The following is a 14,889-nucleotide window of genomic DNA, read 5'->3' as shown; positions in this document are numbered from 1 at the left end:
TCTAAAACCTAACCATTAACCTAACCCTAACAATGATGTAAACCCTTACTACAATCCTAACCCTAACCATTAACCTAACCCTAAAAGTGATGCAAACCATAACCATTAGCCAAACCCTAACCATGTTGTAAATCCGAACTATACCCATTAACTTAACCCTAACAATGATATAAACCATAAACATAATCCTAATCCTAACCCTAACCCTATGATATAAATCCTAAATCCTAAGCATAACCACAATCTTAACCCTAACCCTAGCCTTAACCCTAACCATGATGTAAAAGCAAACCCTAACCATTAACCTAACCCTAAAAGTGATACAAAACACAACTATAACCCTAACCCTACAGATAATCGTAAGCTTAACCATAAATCATAAGCCTAAACATAATCTTGACCTCGACCCTAACCCTAACCATTAATGTAAACCTAAGAATGATGTAATATCTATCTATAATCCTAACCCTAACCCTTAACCCTATGATATAAACCCTAACCATAGACATAACCCTTACCATAATTCTAAATATTAATCCTTTGAACCACAATCATAAACTTAACCATAACCCTAACCCTAACCCTGATGCTAATCCTAACCCTAATGTTGTGATATAAACCCTAACCCTAAATGTAAAACTAACCATAATCATAAATCCTAATCCTAACCACAATTTTAACATTAATTGTAACACTAAACATGATGTAAATACAAACCCTAACCATTAACCTAACCATAAAAATGATGTAAACCCTAACTATAATCCTAAACCTAATCCTTAACCCTAATCCTAACTACAATCATAACCCTAACCTTATGATATAAACTCTAATCATAGAGATAATCCTAACCATATACCTAAAAATTAAGCCTAACTAGAACCTTAACCCTTACAATGATGTAAATATAAACCCTAACCATTAACCTAACCCTAACAACGATGTAAACCTTAACTATAATCCTAACTCCAACCTTAACCCTAGACATAATCCTCACCACAAAGATAAATCCAAAGCTTAACCACGATCTTAACCCTATCCCTAATCTTAATCATGAAGTAAATCCAAACCCTAATCATTAACCTAACCCTAACAATGATGTAAACCCTAACTATAATCCTAACCCTAATCATAGCCCTATGATATAAACCATAACCCTACACATAATCTAACCATAACCCTAAATCCTAGCCTAATCACAATCTTAACACTAACCGTAACACTAAACATGATGTAAATCCAAACCCTGACCATTAACCTAACCTAAACAATGATGTAAACCCTAACTACAACCATAACCCTAGCCCTAATAGCAAGACAAAATGAACCCTATTCCTTATTGAATTAGGCCTACTATTTTAAACCAAATCAAATCCTAACCCTAATAGTAAACCATAATGAACCCTAATCCTTATTGAATTAGGCCTACCATTTTGATTCCAATCCTAACTATAATTATAAATCTAGAATTGAACCAAATAGAATCCTAAACTATACAACAATATATATATATTGAAATTAATTTATGTCATGTGTTTCAATTCATGCTGCAACTGCTGCTAGCTTATATATATTTAATAATATATATAGAATAAGCCGAGAGGTATCCTTCTCGAGGCTATTGCACTTTAATGTTGATAAATCAATAAAAAAATAGGCACCTCTAGAAGGATACCTCTCGGCTTATTCTATATCTATTATTAAATATATATAAGCTAGTTTAATTGTTTTCTTATTTAATTCATATTGGGTTGTGAAGAGTATTAATTTTTTTTTAATATTTATTAATCAAATGTTGTAAGGTTTTCTTTATCATTCTAGATTTTTCCTATCATCTTATTGTTAATATATAACATTATTTATATTCATCTCTTCATCACATTAAAAAATAAAGAAAAATAATAATTAAATTATTAAAATTAAAAAGATTTTTTTTAGTTTAAAATTATTATAAAATTTGTCTTTGATCTTTAATTTATTATTTAAGTACATTTTTTAATATATTTTTCATTTTATTAAATTATCTATTGTCATTTTAGAAAATCTTATATTTACATGTTATATTTAATAATATTATAAAATTAAAAAAGGATTATTAAAATTTTATTTTTTTTGAAAATTTAAATGGTTTATTATATTATTTTATTACAAGCCTTGTTTTCAAATTTGAAATACAATTCTTAATCTAATGTACTTATTAAATAATAATTGAATTAGGATCATGGTGTTCCTAAGATTTAAATTGGGGTTATAGGGTTAGGATTTAATTAGTATTAATTTTATGGTTAATATTATGATTAAAGTCAATATGGGTAAGATATAATTACATATTTTCTTGATCAATAAAACCTTCACATACCATAATTAAAATATAGTTAGTAGTTATTAATATGTTATTCATGAAATATTTTATAATTATACATTTAAGGCAAGTACTAGCCACTATGTGACACTTGCTTTTGGAATTTGACAAGCTAAATGGTCGTATATGACAGCCCAAAAAATTATCCAAAAAAATTATTAGACCGTATGTATTGACATGCTATATTTTTGTAAACAAGTACATATGACATTTCAGATCGTATGTATTGACATGACATTTCAATTAATTAAAAACCGTAAAAAACTATAATAGATAATATATATTATATAGTATTATAATTCGTAATATTGATATATATTATTTTAGAATGTTTTTTATAAAAAATATAAATTTATTTAGAATATTTTAAAATGGTAAGATATTATTATTTCCAATTTTAAAAATATATTAATATTTCTTAGTTTGTAAATTCTTATATGAATTTAAACTTGTGATAATTGAACAATTTTAAAATATTTTAATATGATTTTTAAGAATAGTTTGTATATTTTTATATGAATTTAGAAACTTAGTAAATTTAAATTTTTACATATTTTTAATAAGATTGTCTTCAACATAAATTTATAAACTTATTCTAATACACAAATTCGACTGGATTCTCAAAATTACGTCTCAAAATTCAAATAACATAATATTATATTTGCCAAAAATTAAAAAAAAAATAATACTATAAAAAAATTATTAACAATATTAAATATTTGTCAAATAATTATTAAATTAGAGTTAGTTTATCAAAATAGATATTTGTCCAATATTAATAAGCAAATGATTTGTTTGTAAATTTTGTTTGGTTAAAAATTAGAATTTATATATATTATATATTAAAAGAATATATAAAAAGTTTGGCATATGAGATTTATTTAAATATAAAAAAAGTTACATATATATTATTAATTCATATTAATTATGATTAAATAATATAATATACTAATTATATGAATAAAAAATTACATTAATTAATATTTTTATGCATTTAAAAATTAATCAATTAAAAAATCACTTCATTGCTATATTAAATTGAGTTATAGATTAATAAAATTACAAGGTCAAATGACATAATAGTATAATAAATTTAACATAATACTATAATAAATTTATTAATAATATTATATTTCTCAAATATTGATAAAGAAAATTATTTATCAATATCATATATTCATTTAAAATAAGAATTCATATATATACTAGAGAAAAAAAAATATTGAAAAAAGTTTGGCATATGAGATTTATTTAAATATTAAAAACTAATAAAAAATTAATCAACATTTCAATAATGAAACATTAATCAATTAAAAAATAATAATATAATATACAAAAGTAATATAATATTATATTAAATTAAATAATATATCATTTACTACAAGGTAATAAATTTAAGAAATAATTAATACTAAAATATAGTAAAAAATATTTAATTAAATTAAAAAATATTCAATTACGATATTAAATTAGTTTATAAATTAGAAAATTTAAAATATAAAACTCTAATATTTTAAGATGAACAATATACTATATAATGTGTTATTAGCATAGCAAACATTATAAAAGAGTTCATGAATTTAAAAAACATTGAAATGTAAAATTCAATCTTAGAACTTAAATATTCTAATATTTTATAATATGATATAATGTGAAATTAAACTAGATTATTTAATATAATTTTCTGTAGTACAATATATTATATTATCTAAAAATGTAAAATTTTATAAATTAAATAAACTAAATTTAAAATAAATATTTGTATATATTTTTAATAAAATAATTTATGTTCAATTGACAATTAATTTATAATTAAATAATATAATGAATGTTTCATAAATTAACATTAAAAAATTATTTAAATAAAAATTAAAAATAATATTAAATTAATAATTCATTAACTTTATTTGTATTTGTATATTGGCACTTGCGAGAAAAAAACATTTAATAATTTATTAACTTAATTAAATAGAAATAATTTTATTATTTAAATAATATAAACACATACTACTGATTAGGAATGGGTCAAGCAAGGATAAATTTTGATTTGACGAAGAAAGGGAAGAATATCAAAGAGATTACCAAAGACAATATAGGAAACGAAAAAATGAATAGATGACAGATGCAGAAAAAGAAGAGCAGAAGAGGCGAAGGAATGAATCAGATAGAGCAAGATATGCACGAAGAAGATTACAACTTTCAATACAAGAATTAGGACCACAACATAGGGAGTCTCAAATTTTAGAATCCAGTAGATGTCAACAACCAATTCAAGATGAAGATCGTGATATAGTCCAAAACATAGAAGAACTTCAATCATATTCCATTAATACAAATGTACATGCACAACAAACATAGTGGTTGTCAAGAGGGACCTTTGCGAACAATGCAAGTTGAAAACAACACACAAAATTTTGAAAATTTACAACAACAGGAATCTGAAGCTCCAATCAATTTTAATACTAATGACGTTGTAAATCTAAATGGATTGCTTGCCACCGAGTTCAAAAAGGTGAAAAGGACATTTGGTAATCACTTAGATTCCTACAAATCACCATCAATGTGTCATATTTGTCAAGAATCTTATATTGAAATGAAAGTTTATAGAAATCCAGAAGGACCTATCTGCAATAGATGCAAACAAGAGAGATGAATGAATAGATTTTCAACTACGAATAATGGTGCAACCATAACTGGTAAAACCCTCAAAGTGAATCAACCGGCTTATGCAGCAAGAGTAACACAACAAAAGAAACAAGAAAACATAACAAGATTATAGAATCATATCATATTATTGCCTTAGAACTTCCAGCAACCAACTGATTATCATCATAGACCATCCGATAGTTAACTGGTTACATGTTGGCTTGAAGCCAGATACAATCCAACCAAGACTCTAAGATCTGTCCATTTATGTACCTCGCCACCTTTTCTCTGTCCATCTCTCTATGTCCAGATCTAATCACCGCCTTGTAGAATTCCTCAGTATATTCTTTTATAGTCATGTTTCTCTGTTTCAGGTTATGCAACTTCTTGAACAATTCCAACTCATAGTCTCCTGGTATGAACTTGGCCTTCAATCTTGCAACCATCTATCTCCACCGGGTGATCTTCAATTCACCATTCTCTACTTCGTCTTTCTGCAATTCTTTCCACCATAAGGCAACATGCCCTTTCAACTTAGTATGTGCCAACCAGACTCTCTATGGGTGCTTGACATCCTCAAACTCAAAGTAGTCCTCCAAATCTCTTATCCAATCAATCAGATCCTCTGGGTTTAGTGTTCTGGAAAAGTTGGATACTTCAACTTTATGAACTTTACTCGCTTGTGCCACTACTCTCAGGAATCTTTCCTCTCTTCTATCTTTCGGTCTATTAGCCTCTTCTTCAAGCTCTTCACTGACTTCCTCATATTCATCCTTAGATTTAGGGTTTCTTCACAAACCAGCCAATGCATTTCGAATTTCGTTCCTCACTTCATTCTTGAAGTCCGAGTCTATCATCTTCTCTACCCCCCCTCTGGGGGTTTATCCTTCTAGGCAGCATCTCCTCTTCTGCTTCGGTGAACTACCTCCACTCGGTGATCTGACTACCAATTCAATTGCCTCCCCTTAGTGATCTATTGAACACACGTGCAACCTGCCTCCAATCGGCGATCTGTTCACCCAAAGGAATGTCTCAGGGTTTGCAAATCACTCTTCAACTAGCCAATTCATAACCAACTCTAATACGGCTTGGTGCAACCATAATTGGTAAAACCCTCAAAGAGAATCAACCGGCTTATGTAGCAAGAGTAACACAATGAAAGCAACAAGAAAACATAGCAAGATTACAGAAACATATCATATTATTGCCTTAGAACTTCTAGCGACCAAACGATAATCATCATACAATCATCATAGAACATTTGGTAGTTAACCGGTTACATGTAGGCTTTAAGCCAGATACAATCCAACCATGACTCTAAAAATCAATCGGATCACAAAATGCGAATCTCAATTTCCTTATTATCAATTCTACTTCCTCTCCCCCTACAAATGATTACATAATAACATATTTATACCCACCAAAACATATCTAGGTTGGCCTCATAAGATTACATTTACCAATGCAGGAAAATGAAACGTGTAACTAGGTCGACACTAAGAATTAAAGAAATCCTTCTAGAAAATAACAACCAAGAAGTGTGGTTCAATAGGAAGGTCAGCCACACACCAAAGAACATCGGACAAGACCCAAAACAGATCCACATGCCAAGAACAACTCCGGTAATGAAAGAAAGTTAACCGGTAAGCACAAGAACTATCCTGGAACCCAAAAAAAGTCATCTGGGAGCGATAACTGACTAGAAAAGAATCCAATTGAACTGAAAATCTACTATTAAGCACATGAACCAACCTGAAAACCAAAAATAAGATCTACAACAAAAAGGAAGCAACTATTGGTACCAATCGGTAAGAACACAAAAAATTGCACAATGAACTAAACAAGAACAAAAATGAAAGGAAATATTTTTGGTTGATGCAAGATTGCTCATTGACCGGGATGCTCCTGCATCAAATAATATGGATCCAAGAACCCAACCAACCGAACTGGCATGTTTGACACAAGTAGAAGAAATGTTTAAATTGCACGTGTAAATCCAATATTACGAGTCACACATGCCACAGGTGGTCAGTTTAAATATAAAGGAGACACAATTAGCTTTCCACAACACATTAAAAAAATAGCAAATAATTTGCCACACTGTATTACATGCTTGCCAATTATTATAATATGAAGAAAATATCAATGCGACACGAGTTACAATTTTACAGTTAACAGGGAGCGTGTGTACAGAGCACCACAGTACAAAATTAGGAATGACAAGTTCTACGTGGACGTGACAATTGATATATTTGCTCTTGACAATTTATTAGAAAATTCAAATCAAAATATCTTCGAATGAATAGGAAATGTGAACATAGAATTAGATTCTGATAGAAATGAAATAGTGTTCATGGGACCAGTCATGGAAACCGAAGAAGATAATATTATTGATCACATGACATTGGTGACATCAAGATTGCCTAACGCACAAAGAGAGATGGAGTTGATTCGTGCATGGATTAACAACAAAAACACAAATCCATCAACATTGATTGATTGGCCAAAAATTGGTGGATCTCCAATCAATGAATATACTACATTGGGGCTACTGGATATGGCATTCCCTACACTATTTCCTGATAGAAAATGTGATTGGTTGGAACCTTGAATCAAACAAGTAAATCTCCATGAATATACCAAGCATCTATTACTATACAAAGATAATAGTTTTGAGAAGCATCCTAGGTTCCAATATTACATGACAAATATGATTATGAGGCATCGTGCACAAACGTCAACTGTGGTTATTGTTAAAAGAAACATCCATGAAATGCCAATCACCATATTGGAACTATGTAAACATATGGAGAATGTTCCAAATTCACATTTGGCTGACAAGTTGATGCAATCTGGAACAAGTCTAAGAGGTACAAGATCTTATTGGATAAAATGTCGATTTGAACTAACAGACATGCTTCATCAAATTGGAACACTGACTATATTTTTCACTTTAAGTGCAACTAATTTGTATTGGTCTGACGTACATGCACTGATGCCAGGTATGCCACCATCGAATCCACGTGAAGCTCAACTATGGAAAAAATAAAATTTCATCGATTATCCGCATATTGTTTCACAATACATGCATCTACAAAACTCTAATTTTAAAAAAGAGGTACTTGAGAAAGGATTGCAAGTTAGAGATTTTTGGTGTCGATATGAATGGCAACATAGAGGATCTGCACATGTGCATGAATTTTTGTGGATACATGGATCACATTGTTTGGTCCAATAATCAACAACGAAAAAGTGTAGAAAGATATTTCAACAACATTGTTCATGCATGGAACCCTAGAGAAGATAGACATTAAAGAAATGTCCAGGTATGTTTTCAACTATCCATTCGCCATACGTAAAAGATTCATTATAAACATCCTTAAAAAATTGGAAATTGATCAATTGAAATTTCATTTGCAACCATTTCATAATTTTTCTTTACATCCATGCCTTAAAACACACAAGCCAAATTGCTGAAAATGAAATTTCACAATGGATATGAAGAAATACTGAACACAGTGGAAAGACATATGATGTGCAAAGAAGGAGCATGTCTACGCAAGAAAAGGGAAGAATGATTTGTAGGTAATGTTTTACATATGAAATGTAAAGTAACAAAAATTTTGATAATCGAATAAATCGATAAATTATAATACCATCTTACACTTTTCACTTATAGGTACAACGCTCCATGGCCAATTAATTTGCATGGTTCAAAAATTTACGACGATCCAAAGACAGGTGAAAGAAAGTTCGAATCGACACGAAATTATGATAGAGTAAACACACACAGCCGGTACATATTACAACTATGGAGAGAAAACATTGATTGGCAACTCATTCTCTATAAGCATGCAGTCATTAAATACATCACAAAGTATGCAGTGAAATCAGAGAAAAGTTTTGAAACATGTCAACAAATATTGTTACGCCTGGAAAACATTGAGAACCCAGATGATTCAGCTACAAAAGCTTACAGGAAACTTCTAATAGAAATAATAATTCAAAGGGACATTGGAGCACAAGAAACAAGTTGCATGCTATTGGAACTACCGCTGGTAGAAAGTAGCAGAATATTTATGAATTTGAATGTCTCAACTGAAGTTTTCAAACGCTTTGTAGAAGACATGTTGAAAATAGTGATGAAGAATGTACACAGTCTCATTCATTGATGCATATCGAAAAAGATCATTTTCTATGGAAGCAATATTGTTGATTGATGCAGTAAAATCATGGATATACAATCCAAAAAGAAAAAGTGACAACAAATGGAATCCGCGGAAAATAGCAAGTATTGTCAAATTGTTCTCGAGGTTCGTGTCCATTCCGACATGTGGCTTAGAGAAATGGATCATTTTTTATTTTTCAAAATTATTACTATACAAACTTTTTTGCAACATTGAAAGGGACATTGGGAATAATTTTGATACAATACAAACAAATTGGAATAACTTCAATTATAATCAATGGCTAGAATAACTTCAATTACAATCAATGGCATGTGCAACGAAGAATATAAACCAAGAATGATGAAAACATTGAAGACTCAGAAACTAAAGAAGACGATACCAGGCGAGAATAAACTATAGAAAATGAGTGGGAGATAATATTTAGGCTTCATCGTGGCCAATTAATGCAAACTTTTGAAATAGATATGCTCGGTAGGAGATACATAAATAAAGAGACAAATTGGTCAACTGATTATGAAGGTGAAGAATATACTGACAAGGCTATCAATTTCATTGCCACCATGAAAAGTATTGGTTCTCTCATCCATGATGATATGCCACATATTGTAAAGTATCGCAACCTCAAAAATAAACAGGCAGAGGCACTCAATATTATCATTTCACACTACCTCACAAATGGAACACAACCTCCTCTATTTATGATAATTCAATGTATGATAGGAACAGGGAAATCACATTTAATAGGTGCTATAAATGAAGCACTCCAAAATGCTTCCATGCCAAATTGATCTCCTCTACTCGTGCTTGTACCAACTAGAGTTGTTGCCTTCAATATAGGAGCATCAACTGTTCATTCAAGATTGAGAATACCCATAAGAGATTTTATAGATCTTCAGGGAACAAGACTAACAACTTCCAAGAGGAGATGACACATGTTAGATATATCTTGATTGATGAAATGAGTTTTATTGGTGAAAGGTTATTGGAGAACATAGATGCACGTCTACGCCAAGCTTTTCCTTCAAATGCTAATGAAAATTTCGCAAGTATGTCTTGTACTGGAGTTGTAAAATTATAATCATTCCATTTTATTTGAACTATTGTACAATACAAAAATTAAAATGTGAAAATCATGATAAATACAAATTAACATAATTAATAGTTAATAAAAATGTTCAGGAATATAAATGATTTTGGTTGGCTATCTTGGACAATTGCCTCCAGTGAATGACAAGCCGCCATATAATAGTAGAAGACGGGCTAAACTATTGTGGGAACAATTCAGAACTATTATTACTTTGGATCATATCTTTCGACAAGATGGACAAAACAGTGGCCAAGAATGCTTCTGAGAACTATTAATGAGCATAAAGAATGTAAAACCTACATTGGATGATTGGATGTTACTGATGACAAGGTCTTATATGACAATTGATTCAATGAGCAACCAAGAATTTGATAGTTGTGTACATTTATTTTCAACAAACGACAATGTTCGTAGCCACAACAGGAAGCAATTACATTCATTACAAAATCATGTTGCACACAACATTGCAACAAGAGTACGAAATGTTACTAGCAATGAAAGTGCAATGGATGATAAACTAGACGTAGAATTATTATTATCCAAAAGTGCTAGAGTGATGTTGACATTTGAAAATATTTGGATAGAAGCAGGACTTGTCAACGGAGCTTTAGGAAATATTACAAAGATTGTATATAAACCCAAAACTGCACCACCTCGACCACTATCATACGTGTTAGTTGAATTTGACAATTACCCTAGACTGTCATTTGATGATCGTCATCCATCTACATTTCCAATTCCAACAATCGAAAGAGGTGGTTCTTCTCAAATACTATTGTGATTGGCATGGGCACTAACGATACACAAATCTTAAGGGCTCACTCTTCAAAAGGCTACCATTGATATAGGGCCAATAAAAAGAACAGGTCTAACACTCGTTGCAATCTCTCGCATGAAAATCTCATGTACAGGGACTACGAATCATGGTGCCATTTAGCTATGATAGATACGAGAAATTGAAGAAAGGCAAACAAGTCTTCAACAGGAAAAGAGAAGAAGAAAGGCTTCAATCTATAGAGAACAATTCACATAAGTTTTTATTTCATGAAATACATCTAATTTTCATTTACTTCAATTCTACTATACTTTTAAAATTGCTTCCTCTTAATGACAATGTATATTTTTAGTTCTTTATACTATCAAACAACATTGAAACTTTTCTCTATCACTATATACCACAAATTTCAATCTTAAATTTCAACAATAAGCACAACAATCTTAATGTGAATTTTCTTTCTTCTCACAGCTCCCTAACATAAATGTCAAGACATTGAAATAACCATTACATTTCTATGACATCAATATCGCTCTCTACAAATGAAAATGTACATTTCTCACTTTCCATATTATAGAATTAGATTCAAACTTTTCCCAACAATTAATTATAGACAATTGCAGCTCTACAATTCAAATATTAAAATGTTAATATTAATTCCAATTCTATTGTTTTTCACAGGTGCTTTACATAAATCTGAAGACGTGGAGACAACTATCTCATTCACAACTACCAGTTGTAGAATGTGTTCCAAATGATATCACTTGCTCGATTGTATTACCCTTCCAAACTCTATTTCTCTACTTGTATATGCGGTGAATGAATTTGTACACATGTTTGAACAAACCACGGTTCAATCAATATTCTTAAATTTGAACATAACACTCTATGTTTTTGTAAGCCGAATGAGTGCGACTATGGTAATAGAAAAATCTTATCACTATTTTCACATTAATTAAATTTCCATTTATAGTACTATATACATATTTAATAATGTATGATGAAAATATTAATATATGAAAATTATGAAATGTATTTAAACAATTCTATTTAAATTTGTTTAATAAAGTTTTTAAATATTTTAATAGATTTAAATTACTAATTGAAGTAGCATTAACAACTAATTAATTATTTAAATATAATCATTATTAAATTTTAAATTTTTTATTGAATCTTTTAAAGTTCTTAAATTTATTAAAATTATGAAATATCGAAAATGTATTTAATTTATTAAATTCACATCATTTATAAAAAAATACCAAAATCATGAAACTTAATAATATTGAATGTTAAATCTTAATAAATTCACATACATGAATATACATATTTACTCTAAACGTTTAAATATTCAGATACTTTATCTCAAAATATGTAACCATCTATTACATCTAATTAATCACTAAACACAAGGTTGGTATATAAAAGTTCCTTATGCATTACAACTAGCAATCGTACCTTGGTGTGCAATGGGTATGCCGAAAAGGTATGGAAGGTCATTAAGTAAGATTTTGGTTTAATTTTTGCATACATTTGTGCAGTAAATGAGATCAATTGGAAAGATGGAGGGAGAGAGGGAGAAAGATGGAGGGAGAGAGAGAGAGGTAGAAAAAAAGGTATAAAGGGATATAGAGGAAGATGAAGAGGGAGAGATATCTAGAGACATACGCATAGTGAGATAGATTGATGGAGATGGGAAGAGGGAGAGAGAGACAAGTAGATAGTAGAGGTAGAGATATAAAGGGTGAGATAGAGAGAGGGAGATAATACATTTTTATTTAAGTTGATTAATTGTTTAATATTAAATTTTATTCAAATTTTTAAAAAGAATATTTGTTATATGTTTATAATTGATTGTTATAATTTTATTTATTTAATTAAATGATGATAACAATTAGATTATTATTTATTTAAGATAAATTGATTAAGTTTTTGAAAAACATATTTTCCAAAGATAACAACAAATTTAAAAATAATCGATGAATTTTAGTCTTTATAGATGAAAGAACATTGCATATAATGTATTGTGATATCACCATTTGATACTCTGATTCTTATAAATATTTTAATGTAACCATTTGAAAACTCAATTTGTAATCTTAAACAATTTACAACATTAAAATCTTTATAAATATTTTAATGTAACCATTTGAAAACTCAATTTGTAATCTTAAACAATTTACAATATTAAAATCTTTGAAGAGAATCCGTTACTACAACTACAATAAGATGGTTTCCTATCATGTCAACAATATATAAAACTTTTCTCACACAAGAGTGGTGTATTCTATTTCATTTGATTCCAATTGTATGAAATTCAAGTTAAATAATGTTGTTCAAACATATGTTTTTAATTTCAATTTTTTGTTAAATTAAAATGTTCAAATGATAAAGAGAATTTAATTTCAATTTTTTGTTAAATTATATTCAAATGATAAACTAAGAGAATTGATCGATCCAACCACCCAAACCAAAATACAAAGAAGAGCAAGAAGAACAAATAAATACCCTTGGCTGAAAAACAGAATTCAACGGTTTTTATAAAAAGCGGAAATAATTCAATAACCAAAATACAAAGAACAGCAAGGAGAACAAACAAGTACCTTGGTTGAAAACGAGAATTCAATGATTTTGATAAAGAGCGGAAAGAATTCAATAGTTATAAACTTCAGCTTTTTGGCCCATACATTTTATGAGCAACAATAATTTAATTTGCAAAATCCATGTATAGATGATGATAACAGTCATAACCAGATAAGAGCAATGCTTATCCCCAAGAAAATCATTTTCATTTATGTTGGAGGGCATGACAGTTTACAAGTTCCCCTTTTTTCTATATTGCATAAATTAAATAAGAATTTTAAATTAAATCAAGTAATGTAGATCATGGATAAGTATTGTTGACTGCATATTATAATAAAAAGAATAAGTGCAACCGACCATCCACAGCTGCAGAAAACTTAAACGAAAATATCAATTTTCTGATTAGCGTTCCTAAATTTTAAAACGAGAGTAGGAAGAGCCCTAATATGCTAAGAATTTACTCAAAACATAGCTATATTTTTAAAAATTATCCTCAAGGTATGTGGATATAAGTGTAAATAGAAGGGGTTTGAGTTTATCTTGTCATTGTTTACCCCTCATATGAGTGGTTTACAAAAGAGATAAACTTTTGCTTCCACTTTTTCACGTGCAAAACAGACGTGCCTTGCTGTGCTGCCACATTTTGCATGAAATATAGAGCACCACTGACGTGTCGTGGTCATGCTCCCACTCTTTTTTTTTTGCATGTAAATCGCTAGAGAGTCTACACGCCTTGTTTGTGCTGGGATATTCTTGCATAATGCGAAGATAGGAGTTAGAGCAAATGAAATCCGTCGAAGTGTACAGAGATTTTCTCATCTTTTAATGGATTGCAGTCTCTATATTGTAGAAGTATTACTTAAAATTTGAAAGGGACAAAGTTTGCTTAACAACATATTGGAAACACCATAATAGATCTTATATAATTTATTTATCTGTGTGCCAGGCTTCAGCTTCTCCCAGAATCTAATTTCATCTCCATTCCATAAAGTGTTCATTACAAAAATAATTAGATAGTTGGTATTTCAATCTGCTAGCTTTACCCCTAAATTTTTCATAATTTTTTGTTCTGCTGTTTAATTCAGATGGAACAGAAAGCCCAAGAGATGTTTAGGATTGTTTATGCTTGTGGTGCCTGCAATATTCAATTGAGAAAATGTGGAGATAAATGCGTGCTTGCTCCCTACTTCCCACCAAACGATCCTCAAAATTATTTACTAGTGAACAAATTATTTGGAACAAGCAGGAT

This window comes from Cryptomeria japonica, chromosome 3, assembly GCF_030272615.1.
Source record: "Cryptomeria japonica chromosome 3, Sugi_1.0, whole genome shotgun sequence".
Taxonomy (NCBI): Eukaryota; Viridiplantae; Streptophyta; class Pinopsida; order Cupressales; family Cupressaceae; genus Cryptomeria; species Cryptomeria japonica.
This window is presented reverse-complemented; position numbering follows the sequence as displayed.